Raw genomic sequence first — 17229 nt, 5'->3', positions numbered from 1 at the left:
TTAAAGAATACAATGTGCAGTAACTGGATTTATTTTTAATTCTCAATTAGTGTGTATTAAATGTGGAAGATTACCTCTGCAATAAAGACCTACCTTTTTAGTGCAAGAATCCCCAAATACAAATTTCTATACTTGATGAGATCAGATCTGAGTATACCTATTTCTCTTTCCTGAATCAGCTAAATGCTAGTATCAAAGGCAACAGTGGAAAAATGAGTGAAATTTCGTAAGAATGAATGTGTGTAGTGCTCTGTTTCTTCTAGCCCTAGGCACTGAGTAGTTAGTTTGTGCTATGAGTTTTTATAATTTCACTTTGGAATACTATGCTCAGCTCTGGCAGTTTATTAAAATGTTGAAATGCATAGCTTGATTATATGCTTTGGTTTAAAAAATAAACCTATAACTGTTCTGTTTGCTTAGGCAGCATTATTTACACTTTTCATTTTAAACAGGTAAATTTTTGATTTTGGTGGGACTTGAGTGCTGTATGTATGTATTACTTTTATTGTTAGTTCACCCACAGAAAAGAACCGTTCTGTGTGCAGAGAAAGGGAATAATAAGTAACCATATAAATGAAGACTGTCATTACATCTGTGCTCAGTCTGGGGTCTGGTCTCTTAGACAAGCAGAATTATAGCTGCCTGAGCTCTGTCCTAGAAGGGCATACAGCCTAGGTATTATTTTGTAATTATTTTGACTTGGCTTTTGAGCACAACTTGTTATTATTAGAAGAGCCAGGTGAAATATGAAAATGGAAGTTCTTAGGCTTTTAGAAAGCATTTAAGACCAGAAAAAGCCTTCGGGTCATCTGTTCTCAGCCTGCCCATTACATTTTGCCAGTGAGCCCTCTTTGGAGCCCAGTGCCTTGTTTTTCGCTAAAGATTATGAGACTGAATGATCCTGAGAAAGTGAATCCACAGCTTTCTGGAATAATTTAGGAATGATCACCACAAGAGGTTGTAAGAATGTTTTGCTTCTGATTTCTTTTTACTCTGATTATTGGTTGTGTTTTTTTTGTTGGTTTGTGGGGATTTTTGTTTGTTTGGTTTCGGTCTTTTTTGTTGTTGTTTTTTGTTTTCTTTTTTTATCAAATCTTTATTTACTACATTCTTTAACATTAGTACTTTTTCCTTGTGAAAGTGCTGAATTACCATAGTCAAATCAGTTCCTGTAAATTTTCCCTAATTTTCTTAGGAAATAAATACTGGCCATCCATCCATTATTACTCCTGTATTCAGGAATTTCTGAGCTTTCTGGACAATATAAGCAATATTAGAAACAGGGGTAGTTCTGTTCTTCCGGATGTGATGGATATTGAATAGGAGAAAGGGACCTGACTTTACATCCCTATAAGAGGAAAGGAAGGCAAAGTTGGCTGTTTTACATTATCATCAGCTACTCTTATGCTGGTGTATCATCTTCTGTGCTGCTGTCTTTTGCTCAGAAGAGGTGCTGCTGTGGGCACATGGGAAGAAAGTTGCCAGGTTTCAGGTGTAAGGAACAGATTTATAATTTTTTTGCTTCTTTCAGTTTTGAGTTTTAAACATCTTTTTTCATTAGCATACGTGGTATGCTATTACCAGTTCTCACCTTTCATAACATGGAAGATGATTTCTGTATGTCCTATGTACAGACTATCCTGTCTGCACATAAATGGACTGCCTTAATTCTTATTTTCGATGTCGTCTCTTGTTGATACTGATGATTTATAAAATATCTTCCAATGACTGGTTCCTTTAGATCCAGCATGCAGATTTCAGTCATGATATATAGCAGGCAGACTAGGTGATGATACTGATTATTACCGGTTTCTTGGCCAAAATCAGGGCCAAAGTGTATAATTTTGAGCAAGCTTACCTACGTTAGGTCTCTTAGGTGAATTTGCCAGGTTCTACAAAATTCTCCACCAAGTTCCTTTTCTGTTGTGCGACAGTTCTAGAGCTGCCTAAAGAAAAGATATCTAGACATACTTGACATGGAAAAACATCAGGTATTTTCTTAGCCTCAGTTGCTTCAGTAAATCATGTAGACTTTTGTCTGAAAGCTTTTTGAAATCATCCTCAAGTAAACATACTGCATAAAAAAAAGTAGTTATTAACATAAAAATTTGCCAAGAGGGTATGCAAATTAAAATGAAGTGTAAGGTAACCTTCATAAAGGCTATTGCTGCTAACTCTTATTTGAAATATATTTCAAAGGTGGTTTTTTTTTTTCATATGCTTCAGTATAAATGATTTTTTTTCAAAGGGTGAATTTGAGAATTCAAAACCCTGCTACTATCTGCATTTAGATAACAAGTGGCTAGTTTGAACTTTCGTTCTGTTCTAATCCATTTATTACTTCAAAGAGATCAAAAAAAAGTTTTGGGTAGAGTGGCTAGATACAGGAAATTAAATTAGCTTGGCATTTAAAGGACGTTTTACTGTAAGTGAAGCACAAAGTCACGTATCTTTTATATTGTCCTGAACAAAACCCTTCTTTTCATTTGAGAGACCAGTAAGGGATTGTGATTCCTTGAGTTACACTTGCTTTGCTTGTGTTTTCTGAAATATATCCAGCAGTCACACGATATAAATAATGTACTCCTCTTTCATCTTGTGATGTCTTTTATAGTCCTTCATGATAATTATCATAAATGAGGTCATTGAAATTTGAAGACTCTGGGTTGTGTGTTAAATGCTGTACCCTGGTGAATAGACAAGACAGCTATCTATCTGTCTATCTTTCTAACACATATAAACACAAGTGGTTCGTTACTTGCTTTCACCTGCCAGCATGTTGTCCATCTTGTGGATGAGAGAAGTGATGTCCCATGCAAATGGTTGTTGTTAATTGCACCTTTTCATTGGAGTGATTTAAAGTGCTTGGTAAACTGTCTTTCATAGCAGCTTAAATTACTTCTCTTAGCAGTGGTAAAGCATTCTTTTCACTTTGGTCTACCAGAAGGTCAGTCTAGCTAAGCAATGATTGCTAGTTTGTATTTTTTCTGTTTTTATGCGTCTTCATACCTCAGGACTGATTTGTGCAAGTGTTGAGGATTGTGGCTGATGGAAGCTACACATGAAATGTAAAATAATGTTAGAAGTCGGGTACTAGGCATCTTAAACTGAACTCCCTGGTTTGTCTATGCTTTGATTTTAATGGATTGATGCTTTAGATTCTTTAAATGTATTGATATGTCATCTGGGATATTGTGAAAATTGAATTAATATTTGTGAGAATAGCATTGTAGTAGTGAACATCATAAAGTTGATGGTATTTAATCATTATGTCTTTAAGAGCATTTTTTTAATCAATATTCAGGACAATGGTTGCATACTGAGCTAGGATGAGATAAAACAGTAAGTCACCACCCTCTCTTCTACATATTGAATGAGGCAGAGTTGGTGTTGAAAAGGTAATAGACATGTGGAAGGCTGTGTTGTAGACAGTGACAGGAAAGGACTGAAATTTAGATTGCAAGATCACTTTTGTCACTTTCTTTTTGCCTTAATTTTGTTAACTTTTTCTCTGGTATAATTTAGCATAATTCTTTTGAAAATGCAAAAACTTCATACTTTAGCCTAGTAAATAGTAAAAGGTGTTTTGAAATATAAATTCTGCATGTCTGCTGCAGCTCTCCTGTTACTGACTGTACAAAGCGCAACTTTATGTCAATCTCACAGCTGATGCAAGGCCTGCATATTGTGATACTCAAACATTGTATTTTCCTCTTCTTTTGCAATGCACAGAGTTGTAATCTGAATTATATGTGGAAGCCAAGATCTTACATTGAATAAACGATATCTTTCATTTTTGCCAAGGTATGCAATTATACTGAGAATTGGAAGAATAATTATGCAATATTTTTAAACAGATGTGAATAACACTATTTAAACATCTCATAATATACATGAAAATTATCCAAATTTATATTTGTGTTATAATGGCTTTTTGTAGGGATAGCTTTATGCTAGGTGGATGCAAAATTTCAAAAATTGAGGGATCCTTTGTCTCATCTTAGTGGCTTATAATAACAAGTTTAAAGAATATTTAGATGCAGGTGCAAAATCCTTTCAGTGTAGGAAATGCACAGCAGTGCTGTACAGGCTGGGAGAATGGCAAATGTTCATGGTCTCTGCAGAGCTGCTATCAGGCAGCTCCATGGGACCTCAAAGCAGCTGCAGCTGGAAGATTACACAGTGATCCTTCTTCTTGAAATGTGTTCAGTGTGCTGGATCCTCCAGGAGGTACCGTACCGACACCTTCTGTGGTGATTAAAAAAACCCCTAATCTTCAAATTCAGTCAAAGTTTTCGTAATGTAGTTTTGTTTCTAACTCTCCTTATCTTGCAGGGTTCAACACCTTGGGGTGTTTTTGATGCTAATGATGTTGTATGTGCATCATTGACTTCCATATTCAAGTTTGGATGTGAATAGTTCTCCCCAAAGGGATAACATTTGAGTGGCAGCAACATGGGTATCACTTGAAAAAAAAGAAGAGGTAGAGCTAGGATTGTGAGACTGAGTAGAACTGAACAGAGTGGATTCCTGTCTTGAACAGGAAATGGGAAGAAGCTGAATTTGGGGAGAAGCAGGGTTCATATCTGTATTGCTTGTGTGGTGTGTCAGAGTTGATGATAAACGTGCACGATTTCCTGATGATCATCACTGAACATTGCTGCTGAACAGGACTGGATAGGCACTATAAGTGTGAGCATACATCTAACTGCATCTCCCTATGGCAGTAAGAAATTTGAATCCATAGTAGGTACATCACAGCATGAATCTACAATATCTTAGGAAAAATTACAGGTCTGGTAAGAACAGGTGTTATTTCACACTTAACAGCTATTTGTCTGTAGAAAAATTATTTCTTTTGAAAATTATTTCTTTTGATGCTCGGCCATTCCTTAGTGATTGTGGGAGTGTTGATTCACTGAAAGGTATGGTTTCTGGTTTTGGAAGGTCTTGCTGGAGAGCCATCAAATGTTTTTTTTCAATAACAATAGTAAAACCAAAGCCTTCCAAGCAGGTGAGTGTATCGGTCTTTTTTAAGTATTTAAGTACTACTGCAGTGTGAAAGTTACACTACTCCGGGTCAAAAGTTAATAGGCAGATTTGGTTTTTGTTTCTCTCTTATCACAGAGAATTACCATTTTAAATTTACTTATAAGGTCGGCAACAACTCTTGAGTTGGAGATGAGGGCAAGGAAAGTGAAAGAAACGAAGGGGTATAGGACCAGGGGCGTAAGTGAACAAAGGCTGAGAACAGAGGGCAGCTCTGTTTGCAGAGATGAGATTCTGCCTCTGGGCTCCTGGTGCCTGATTTGTAGCCCCAGCTGGGACCTGAGTGCAGAAGAGGCAATGTGCCCCTGCTCTTCACAGGTGCACTGCCTTGCCTATTTGAATGGCAGGATCATCGACCCCCGCTGAGCAGCAGGCTTGCTGGGCTTGGGATGAGCTCACAACTCAATGGGAGCTGTAAGCCAAGATTTTGCTTCAGTGTGCATCAGGATCACTCAGCCTCTCCTCAACTGGGATTTTTCATTTGGAACACTTGAGCTGCCACTCTTCAGGCAGGGTCTTGTGCCAGGATGGCAGGCTCCTGGGCAGCTGTCACTGAGAAAGGATCTGCCGACTGCAGCAGCCTGTGCTTCCAGCCTGCTGAGACACGGTTTGTTTCTGGGATGGGTAGCGGGTCCCACATCAACAGGCTCCATTTTGGAGTGTCTGCAGGATTTCAGTTGCAGTAAAGGCTCCTGCTGAGTTCCTGCAGGCAGCCTGGATTGAGTCCTTCCCCTACAAAAGCATACTTGTTAAATATACATATTTATATGGCAAAAAAGGACCTGGGGATATTGGTAGACAGCCGGCTGAATGTGAGCCAGCAGTGTGGCCAGGTGGCCAAGAAGGCCAACAGCATCCCAGTCTGTATCAGAAATAGTGTGTTGAGCAGGACTAGGCAAGTGATCGCTCCCCTGTATTTGGCACTGGTGAGGCCCCACCTCAAATACTGTGTTCAGTTTGGGGCCCCTCACTACAAAGAAAGACATTGAGGTGCTGGAGTGTGTTCAAAGAACAAAGCTGTTAAGGGGTCTAGAGCACAAGTCTTACGAGGAGCTGCTGAGGGAGTTGGGGATGTTTAGCCCAGCGAAAAGGAGATTCAGGGGAGACCTTATCACTCTTTACAACTGCCTGAAAGGAGGTTGTAGTGAGGTGGGGATCAGTCTCTTCTCCCAATTAACAAGTGATAAGACAAGGAGAAATGGCCTCAAGTTGCACCAGGTGAGGTTTAGGATGGATATTAGGAAAAATTTCTTCACTGAAAGAGTTGTCAAGCATTGGAACAGGCTGCCTGGGGAAGTGGTTGAGTCCTTGTCCCTGGAGGTATTTAAAATCTGTGTAGATGTGGTGCTTAGGGACATGACTTAGTGGTGGTTTTGGTAGTGTTAGATTGATGGTTGGAGTCAATGATCCTACAGGTCCCTTCCAATCTAGATGATTCTATGTTTCGATTCTATTCTATGATTCTATACATAAACACACACACATGCATTTTGGTTAAAAATACGGAGCATGCTCTGTTTGACTCTTCCTGAATTCTGTGTAGGTATCTGTCCTTTAGTTTTCAAATTAAAATTGAAACCTGTGCTTTTAGAGTTCTGCTAACATCGTAAGTTAGCAGGGGAGAAGGGGAGGTATTATTCCCTCATGTGTTGTTTTTGTAAGGCCTTTGATCTTGATCCATAAATGGCTTTTTGATAAACATGTGGTAAGTTCTGAGCTCTGAAGATTGTCCTCCCTTTCCCTATTCTCTTTCTGCCTAGGCTGCAACCTTTTCCAGTTTGCTGGTTAGACAGTTGGTTGCCCTTTAGTCCTCCAAATGATTGTCATTCTCTCTGTGCATAAATAGATAAGACTTTGTTTTCCTTTTTCATGTGATGGTAGTAAAAGCTCACTCCTTACCTTTCTTTATGAAAACAGCATACTTTGAAATAGGCACAGCAAAAGCAGAGAAACTTGAACAGGGGGCACTCAGGCTGCTACAAGTAAACCTGACTTCTGTTAGGTTGGGTATTGTCATCTGCTTTAGACCCAATTAATTTGGTTTACGAAATCCTCTATTATTGTATGTGATTTTTGTAGTTAATGCTTATTTGTGCAAATACTGCTGATGGTGTGGAATATGCTTGTAATTATGGCAGTACGTGCAGCTTCCACTCCTGAAGCAGCCTTTCGTTGCTGTTGATAAATATGCAGAACACTTACTTTTCTTGAAAGAAGTTTCTATTTAAAAAATATTGGGCTGAGTCACAGAAGATAACAGTACATACAGAGCAGAAGGAAAGGGACAAATTTGGAAATCCTGTTTTTTTCAGTATTTTAGTGGTGAATATTTAACGTGGTAAATTCACGTAACTTAGTGTATATGTAGGTCATTTAGCAGCTGACTATTTTAGTTAACTGGGCATTTATGCATTTTTTGCTCTTTTTGTAAAATTCTGCTTCCAGGTGGTGTTCGTTTGTTAGTTTATAAGCTGCTTACTGTGTATAGCTCTACTTCTTCAAAAGAATTGGTGCATTTGTCTAAACTGTAATAATGTCAGTAACTGTTAAATCCTTTGGCTGTTCCAAGAAATTTCAGGTGAGGTTTCTTACTTTCTCCTCAGCCATGTGTCACTACTTTTTAAGTATGCTACTCAGTGAAATACAAAGCCTTCATTTTAAAGACAGAATTTATTGGTGGGTTTGGAGACTCTCAGAGGAGCATATTAGGTAGCTGGGATTTGTCTCTGCATAGAAGAAGACCTTCTCTTTCATTAGTGATCCCTCAAGGTGCAAATGATGAGTCCTTTCCCAGTTTATCTTGAGACTAGAGACAACAACTCTTGAACTGAATATTTAGCAGATACTTTTTCCTAAGCTGGAACTACCTAGGCATAGAGGTGAGAGACTTTACTGTTTGTTTTTTTTTGTTCTTCTTAAGTAGGTTATTCTGTTGTTGGTGAGTGATAAACATTCTGTAGTTTCATTCAAATTTTGTAAGGTCAAGGAAAAAGTTCTCAATGTTTCTGTTAATTTGGGAGGAATATGCTGCAACCAAACATAAAGAACTTGGTGTGAACTCTTTTTCTTTGCATTTATGGATAGGAAAAATAGTGCCGTTCTTTCACAGTAAGTGTGTAAGACCTGTAAATTGGTTATATCATAATTGCAGACTGGAAGGTGCTAACACATTTCTTTGAATCTTTTCATACATATTTAAGACAGTGAATGTTACAACTAACCCACTCATTTGACTTGATGTTGTAGCTCTACATTCTCTATATCCAGACTTGACAATGCTCAGACTTTTCCATAGTGTTTCACCATGAGGAAAATAATATATAGGAAACATCATTATATGCTATTACTGCAGGAGTTATGAGACTCCAGGCTTCTTGCGACTCTCTGAGTATTGCAGGAAGCTGCAAAGTAGAAAATAAAACCTTATTATAGAACCGACACCTTTGTGTGGAAATGACAGTTAAAACACAGACTTGCTCCAGTTCAGTACTGCACACTGTTTAGCCTTCTTGTAGCTCAGATGTCTGCACCTACCCAGCTTGCCTAGTCCATTCTCAACTCCTGAATAGTGTGGCATGGTTTAAGAGGAGAAGGAACATATGCAATAGACTTTCTCCTGATGAGATTTCTTCTGAAATCCTTTTCCTGCTTTTTCTGGTGAAATCTGAATCGTCTCCATAGATGATTTCAGGATTTTTCTGGCTTGATGTAAAACAGTAGAGAAAATAATATCTTAACACAGACATCTCTTCAGGAAGTTTAAAAGCTCAAGCAAAGGATTAATGGAATAAACTAATTTGTTAATCTTCACAGTAAAACTTGATAATTTCTAGTTGATACAGTTTCAGTGAAGTACAAAAATTCTCTTGTTATAGGCTAGAATATTTAGGAAAGCCTTTCTGACCTTTTTTCCCCTTTTCCCCTTTTCCCCTTTTCCCCTTTTCCCCTTTTCCCCTTTTCCCCTTTTCCTTTTTTCCTTTCTTGTTCCCCTCCTAGCATCTATTGTCTTGTTCATAATGTCTTTCACCACAGGCCACTCTTTAAAACCTTTTGTGGATAGGACAGTGTTTAGGGGCTTTTATGGTAACTTGGAATGCAAATCTCCTGAGGATTTGGAGGCTACAAATACAGCCCATGGTTTGAGTGCAATACGGTAGGAAGCATTTTCCAAATTCTTTATCTCATGCTTATTCTGCATGTATTTAAAGCAGTTAGCAACTTTTGGTTCGTAGCCATCTCCTTTTTATATTCTAACTGCATTTCATGAAGGGAACTTTCAGTGCTTTTGCTTCTTAATTGTGGGCATATTTTTCATTTCCATCAGTCTCTTGTTTTTTGGCATATTGGATCAGTTCAGACTGCAGGCAAGATTTAGACTAATCAAGAGGTCAGCTTCAGAGAGCCAAGTATGAAGGAACCTTACTGTAGTTGGGATTTGGAAAGAGCTTCCTTAAAATGAGATCAGGAAGGTGATGATTAAAGGGAGTGATACAAACACATAACATTCACTTGTGTCTAAGCAAAGGCTTCAGTCTGTGAAGAAATATTTCGCTAAAAGTTTCATTTGTTCTTCAGCTTAGTGTAACCAAATTTTCTTGCCCTAATGCATAGTTCAGTGGGTTTTTAATAAATAGAGTAGCATGGATTGAATTAATTATATTTCTAATATAAACCTGACACTGATTTTTAAACTGATTTCAAAATACAGAAATAAAAGATAGGTATCTGTTCCTTTTGCATTGCAATAACCTTCTTCCTGCTTTTTTTTTTTAATTTTCTTTTGATAGCCTTTATTTCCTTCCTTTATGCTGTTATTTTTGATCTGTTGCATATTTTTCCACATCTGTGGCTTTGATAGTTTTCATACATTGTTGTCTCATTCCTGTTACTGACAGAAGATCTTAACTTTGGAGCAGAACTGGTTGATCAGTTTACAGCCTGGTTACTGACACTAATATCTGACTTTTCTTTCCTCCTTTAGTAACATTAGTTCCAGAATATCCTTGTTCTCCTCTAGATGTCACAGTCTCTTCTCTCCCTGATCGAATTTCATGAGAAAAACACTAAAATACCGACAGAAATAATTCCTGGACAGCATGGGAAAATAGCTGTAGAACAAGCATCTCCATTAACTTTTACTTAAAACTCTCAGTTATATTGTGCTAAAACACTAATTCATGCTAGGAGTTTTCCAGCCCTTTTTCCCCTTTTCCCCTTTTCCCCTTTTCCCCTTTTCCCCTTTTCCTTTTTTCCTTTCTTGTTCCCCTCCTAGCATCTATTGTCTTGTTCATAATGTCTTTCACCACAGGCCACTCTTTAAAACCTTTTGTGGATAGGACAGTGTTTAGGGGCTTTTATGGTAACTTGGAATGCAAATCTCCTGAGGATTTGGAGGCTACAAATACAGCCCATGGTTTGAGTGCAATACGGTAGGAAGCATTTTCCAAATTCTTTATCTCATGCTTATTCTGCATGTATTTAAAGCAGTTAGCAACTTTTGGTTCGTAGCCATCTCCTTTTTATATTCTAACTGCATTTCATGAAGGGAACTTTCAGTGCTTTTGCTTCTTAATTGTGGGCATATTTTTCATTTCCATCAGTCTCTTGTTTTTTGGCATATTGGATCAGTTCAGACTGCAGGCAAGATTTAGACTAATCAAGAGGTCAGCTTCAGAGAGCCAAGTATGAAGGAACCTTACTGTAGTTGGGATTTGGAAAGAGCTTCCTTAAAATGAGATCAGGAAGGTGATGATTAAAGGGAGTGATACAAACACATAACATTCACTTGTGTCTAAGCAAAGGCTTCAGTCTGTGAAGAAATATTTCGCTAAAAGTTTCATTTGTTCTTCAGCTTAGTGTAACCAAATTTTCTTGCCCTAATGCATAGTTCAGTGGGTTTTTAATAAATAGAGTAGCATGGATTGAATTAATTATATTTCTAATATAAACCTGACACTGATTTTTAAACTGATTTCAAAATACAGAAATAAAAGATAGGTATCTGTTCCTTTTGCATTGCAATAACCTTCTTCCTGCTTTTTTTTTTTAATTTTCTTTTGATAGCCTTTATTTCCTTCCTTTATGCTGTTATTTTTGATCTGTTGCATATTTTTCCACATCTGTGGCTTTGATAGTTTTCATACATTGTTGTCTCATTCCTGTTACTGACAGAAGATCTTAACTTTGGAGCAGAACTGGTTGATCAGTTTACAGCCTGGTTACTGACACTAATATCTGACTTTTCTTTCCTCCTTTAGTAACATTAGTTCCAGAATATCCTTGTTCTCCTCTAGATGTCACAGTCTCTTCTCTCCCTGATCGAATTTCATGAGAAAAACACTAAAATACCGACAGAAATAATTCCTGGACAGCATGGGAAAATAGCTGTAGAACAAGCATCTCCATTAACTTTTACTTAAAACTCTCAGTTATATTGTGCTAAAACACTAATTCATGCTAGGAGTTTTCCAGATTTGTACACTGATAAATCCATGTCAGACCTTATTAAGAGAATGAAAGCATTTGATTGCACACATCATGTGTGCATTCTAAACTAAACTGTTTCTGTAATATGAAAAATTTTAATTTCACATCATCTACTCCAATATTTGACAACTTCATTACTTGGGAAAATGCTGTCTGCGGATACCCGTCAGTTAGGCAGAGTTCCAGCTTACTTGCATCATGAGCTTATTAACTCCCGTCTAATCATCCAGTCATGGCTGATTAATCTCTTCTCCTGGTGCCTTGTTTTAATAAAATCTGTTTTCCGTGCCAGTGGCCAGCAAACTGCTGTCTAATTTTATGCGTGGGGTAGTCTTTGGTTACGGGAGCAAAATACAGCCCTTCACTGATCTGAAGGGCCGTGTGAGAAGGAATCATCACTTGCAAGTGCCTTGCATGCGTAATGCTCCCGTATTTATGGGATGGTGAAAACATGCGTTTCCTCATAGAGCTAAAAAGGTTTCCCATGCTGTGGGGAAGGAATGGAGGCGTTTGGGGACAGATATGCAACTGTAGCTGGTGGGTTTTTTGGATATTCAAATCAGCCGTCTCCAACTGTGGAACTCTGAATTCATTAATTACTTTGTATTAGTAAGCAGCAAGATAACACAAAGAGCTGGCAGCTTTATCATTTTCTCAGCATGGGGGTTGGGGGGAGAATTAATTTCATCCCTCATGCAAATGGAAGAAGGTAACACTCCCTATTTCTTTTTATAAGTGTTCTGTATATTAATGAAAAAGCCAACTTATCAAGGTACTTCCTTAAAAAAATATATACGAAGACTGGCAGTAAAACGCACTCTTGACAATTTTAGCTCTCTGATTTACACTACAGTAGCCTAGTTAAGAACATATCTGAAAGCTATCAGTGGTTGTTGTGAATATTACAGGCTGAAAATGTTTTCAGGTTTGCAAACAGAGACCCCCACATGTAGGCAAAGTCAGAAACAAACCAGAGGTCTTTTAATAAAACAAATCAGAGCTCTTTTCTTGTCGTAGCACTGGCCTGAAAGTTTTTTCTTTTGACAAGCAGTAGGCAAGAACTATTTTTTTTCTGTCAAACTTTTGAGCAAAAAGTTCAAACTGTAGCTTCTTATTCTTCTTTGAGTGTTTTCATTAATCTAACCGTTGTTTACAGGTGACAGGCATAACTCACTGAAGTAACAAAATACTGCAGCAGTAATTCTTTTTGGAAATTCTTTGGCTAAGTCTCCATCAGATAGTGGTGTGTCATGAAGAGAGACACAGCTGTTATGTCCAGCAATGTTAGCTTGTACTTATTACAAGGTCTGCCCTTCCAAACTTTGAATTTGCATAACCTAAATACTGCTTACTGCAAAGAAAGAGAGAAAGAGGAGAAAGGAGAGAAACTAGTGGCACTCAAAGCTTTCATGCAGCATGGCCTTTTGTATCATGCAGATGGACTTATCGACTAGCAGTGGGAAGCTTTATGAAAAGATGAGGTAGTTTAGAGGCTTATTCTACTTAAAATCCTGACTATTCTCAGCTATTTTAGGGGTGCCACACTGCTAAAAGGAGAACAGGAATGACAACAGGGGAAAAGGTGCAAAACTTTTGCAGATAAAGCAAATACTGTCATTTTCTCTTCAGTGCACCTTATTAAGCTTCAGAACTGATTGTTAGCAGACCATTTCAAGTAAGGCACGAAAACTTGGCTTTGATCAACTGCACTTTGATCAAATGTAAGTACTGGAAAAAATCAAAAAGTGCAGACGCAGTATTTTTGCATTCTGCTTATCCTCAGGGAGAGGCAATGACAGGAATAAAATCATTATCTATTTCAAATCACAGAATCGTGACAAGCAAGTATTTCTAGCTTGGCACATGGGCTCTTCTTTTGAGTGTGCCGTATTTGGAATGAGGATGTATGGCATAAAAGCAAACATTTTTATCATCCCAGACAAGTTTCCTATTTTGGAGGTAGATGGCATGCCTTTTTCCAGCCTTACCATGACCATTGGATCTCTAATTTGTTCAGAGTTTCCTTTCCAAGATAATGGTATTTAAAAAACTGACTCTGGGAGAAAGATAAATTAATTTATTTCTTCCCAGTTAAGTTTTTTGATCTGGGCTGCATACAGAGAAGGAGCTAAACTAGACATGAAGAAGTCTGCAATGGAAGACAACCCTGGGCTGGAATAGGAGTCTTATCAATTCACTTGTTGAACATTAAATTCAGGAAAACAAGGTGTCCATGAAGATAATCCAGTGTTTTAACAGAAACAAAAATACAATTACATTTTGGATCTATCTAGTTAAATTCTAATTATTCTCATCTTGGCTATATCTGCTAGAGAGCTTTAGACAGAGGTTTTGCTATACGTTCTCAATTTCCTCAACTGAGACATGGAAAAAAATTCTTATTTTTCTAGTAAGACTTTCTTGCTTCAGTTCAGAAAAACTGAGTATAAGTGTAAGGGAAGATGTAACATCCAGTAACTGGAATGCATTGCTTCATTGAGATTTCAGGTCACGGTCCCGTCTGTGGATCATGACAGTATATCTGTTGCAGTTTTCATAAATAGTTGAAGAGAATGTAAGTAACCATAGTCAGCTAAGATTCTCCTGTACTGTGTGGAATAAAGTTCCTTAGTGTTTTTGTATGCTGCTCAAGCAGCTGAAAGAAAACAGATTATGGAAGACGGATTTAGGAATTGTAGGCTGTTTTGCACAGTTTAAAGCAGTTTACTTTCCAGCTTTGTGCACTGGTAATTAATGTTGCTGTATTAGTGCATGTTCAGCACACGTTCTGTGAGCTTGCTTTACGTCAAGATTTAAAAAGGGAGTTTCTGAATGACTCCTCATAATGGTCAAGAGGTCCCTCTTTATTTCTCTTGATCTAGTTCATGACTCCTTATGACAAGAGAAAAGAGAGGTAGCAGAACTACATTCCTGCTATTTTGACTAGCTTTTATGTGTAATGTAGTGCTGGATATCTGTTGTGTAATGTAGTGCTGGATATCTGTTGGAAAACCAGCCCTTCAGGTTGGATTAAATGCATTTAAAATCAAAGCTTGGCTGAAAAGATTGGAGCTCTTACGTGCCTCTGAAGAGAAGTCAGAAAATGCAGATCATTCTCTGAAGTTTCTGGATTAGCACTGCAGTAAATTATTAAATCATGGCTGTATGTTCTTTGTGGAAGACTGCTTCATATAGTTATATGAAATTCTAAGGGAAGTGTTAAGACTATAGGTCAAGAAGAGAAATTTTTTTGTAATTCTAAATGCCATCTTTTATCTTTTGCTTGATTCTTAGAATGTGTTTTTGCATTGTTGTTTTTTCTCCTTATAGCGCTACTTGTATTCCTTAGACATACAGATGTATGGGTACCATACCATTTTACTATCCATAAAGCACTAAGCTTCACTTTAAAGTGTCATATTTTCTACTTGTTAAATTAGTAATGTTGCTGTCTACTTGCAACAGTAGGCAGTGAAATAATTCTTTTAAGTTGAAATTAGTAGCTTTCTGTAAAACGATTAATTATTTTAGTGTAAATAGCCCACAATCACTAAGTAAATTCTAGAGACACTGTATCCTTCACCCTTTTGGTAACTCTGGTCTTCTCATGGCAAGATAATAATTTTTTATATTCAGAATTGTCAGATGGTAATGAACCCACTAAATTTTGGTATCTAATGTTATCCAGCGTCATGTTTTCTTCTTCTGGCGAAGTCTTCTGAGTACCTAGATACATGTGGAGGGAATATTTTTAAGTAGCATACTGCATTTGAGGGATATGTGTTTTAAGATGGATTCTTCCTCCTCTTTAGATAAAGAAAATGAGAAAAATTAGTATGCACCTACCTAACCATTTTATTTTCCAAGAAATATGACTTAGTGATCAGGAGAGGAGCCAGAAGAGGACTAGTTATTGAATTCCGTGGATTTGGATTCATTATGACAAGGCAACATTTACTGTGCCATATAAGAATAATTATTGTACTGTTCTTTAGACTGTGGTTAACATAATGTACAATTGAGATAAAATAGTTTACAGTGTAAGATACCACAGTGAGAGTATATATAGATGTGACTGTGTAGGGTAAATATAGATGTGACTGCCAATCCCTGACTGCCATCCCCCCATCCCTACCTGAAGTTTAAACATTCCGAGACCAGCAGGAAGATCTAAACCTCTTAACATGTGAACAAAACCTAAGCAGAGTAATTTATGGTAAGAACAGGTAATTCCAAGTCCAAGGAGCATTAAGTGTTCCTTGGCTGTGGTGGTTGGAGTCTGTCTTAGGCACAGTGACCACACTATGATAAAGTTCTTGATCCTTGGAGGAGTAAGGAGGGAGGTCAGAAGAGCTACTACATTGGAATTCTGAAGGGCAGACTTTGGTCTGTTTAGGAAACTGTTTGACAAAGTCCCTTGGGAGGCAGTCCTGAAGGGCAAAGGAGTCCAGGAAAGCTGGACGTTCTTCAAGAAGGAAATTTTCAAGGTGCAGGAGCCGACTGTCCCCATGTGCCAAAAGACAAGCCATGGGGAAGAAAACTGGCCTCGCTGGACAGAGTGCATTGGCTGGAACTCAGGGGAAGAAGGAGTTTATGACTTTTTTTGTTCAAGTGGTTGTCCTGAGATACTACTGAGTAAAGGTGCCTTTGGTATATGCCAAAGTCTGTTGACATTTCTATTTAAAGATGAGTATACCAATTCATATTTAGTGTGTATACAGTTTATAAGTACTTGGCAACTACTGCACTTGACTCTTGAAGATACTTGGTGTCCATTAAAATAAAATAAATGGACAATTCAGAAATTATAAGGCAATTGATTGTATAGCTGAAAATGTACATTGAGCTTTGAGTGGATTCCTTCTGATGCCAATTGTGGCTGCCATGTTCTGTTAAATTTTGGGACAGTGAGAACTCAAAGCACGACAATAAAGTGTGAATCAATTCACCTCTTTCTAGCATTATCATACAGTCAAATTGCTCGTAATGCTGTGTTCTCAGTGTATACACAATTTTAGCAAAACAAAAGATGTATCAAAAGTAAGGTAAAAAATTAAAGACTTGTACGTGAATCAAACGGGTATTCCTTATTCCTTTTTTTAAGATATTGTAGTTGTATTTTTAAAATTAAATTTAAATCATTGCTTGCTTTTCTAACTTAGCATCATCTTGTTATATCTTCTCTTACATTGCATCTGTTTTAGAACACCAGATGTTTTTTAGGAGAGATTTCTGTGGTTGATAACAAAAGTCATGGTCAAGATTATTGAAAAAAGATAGAGGCAAATAGCAGAATTTCTAATAAATGGAAATGCAGTCCAAATCTCAGAAGAGAGGTAGGAGTTGTCAAATTAACAAATGCTTGTAAGTTTATCATGGTAATTAGTTGGGAGTTCAGATGGTGTTTTCTAACCTTTGTGTGTGAGCAGCACTGGATTATACTGAAAATAAGAAACTCCATTTTAATTAAAATGTGTATAAAAAAAGGTGAAAAAATTTAGTTTGAATAAAATTATTTTAATAAACAAAACCTAAATACATTGCCTTTTATTAGAGTAATTTCACAAATAAGCTGGAATTCAAATACCAGTGGTTTTGAAAATTGCTCATGGTTTGCACTAAGCTATCTTAAATTATTGTAGACTTCCATGTGGCATCTGCTGACAAAAGGTCAATGTGGACCTGCAGTAAAGC

At 37.4% G+C, this 17229-nt stretch overlaps 1 protein-coding gene across 5 annotated transcripts in view; it reads left to right on the top strand.

Annotated features, from left to right (window-relative positions):
• The window catches only part of RYR2 (ryanodine receptor 2 (cardiac)), a 408602-nt gene that overhangs the window by 128808 nt on the left and 262565 nt on the right, over window positions 1–17229 (top strand). The window lies entirely within an intron of this gene.

This window comes from Calidris pugnax, unplaced genomic scaffold (genome assembly GCF_001431845.1).
Source record: "Calidris pugnax isolate Ruff unplaced genomic scaffold, ASM143184v1 scaffold24, whole genome shotgun sequence".
Lineage (NCBI taxonomy): Eukaryota > Metazoa > Chordata > Aves > Charadriiformes > Scolopacidae > Calidris > Calidris pugnax.
Note: the sequence above shows the minus strand (reverse complement) of the source record. Positions and strands in the feature narration are given on the sequence as shown.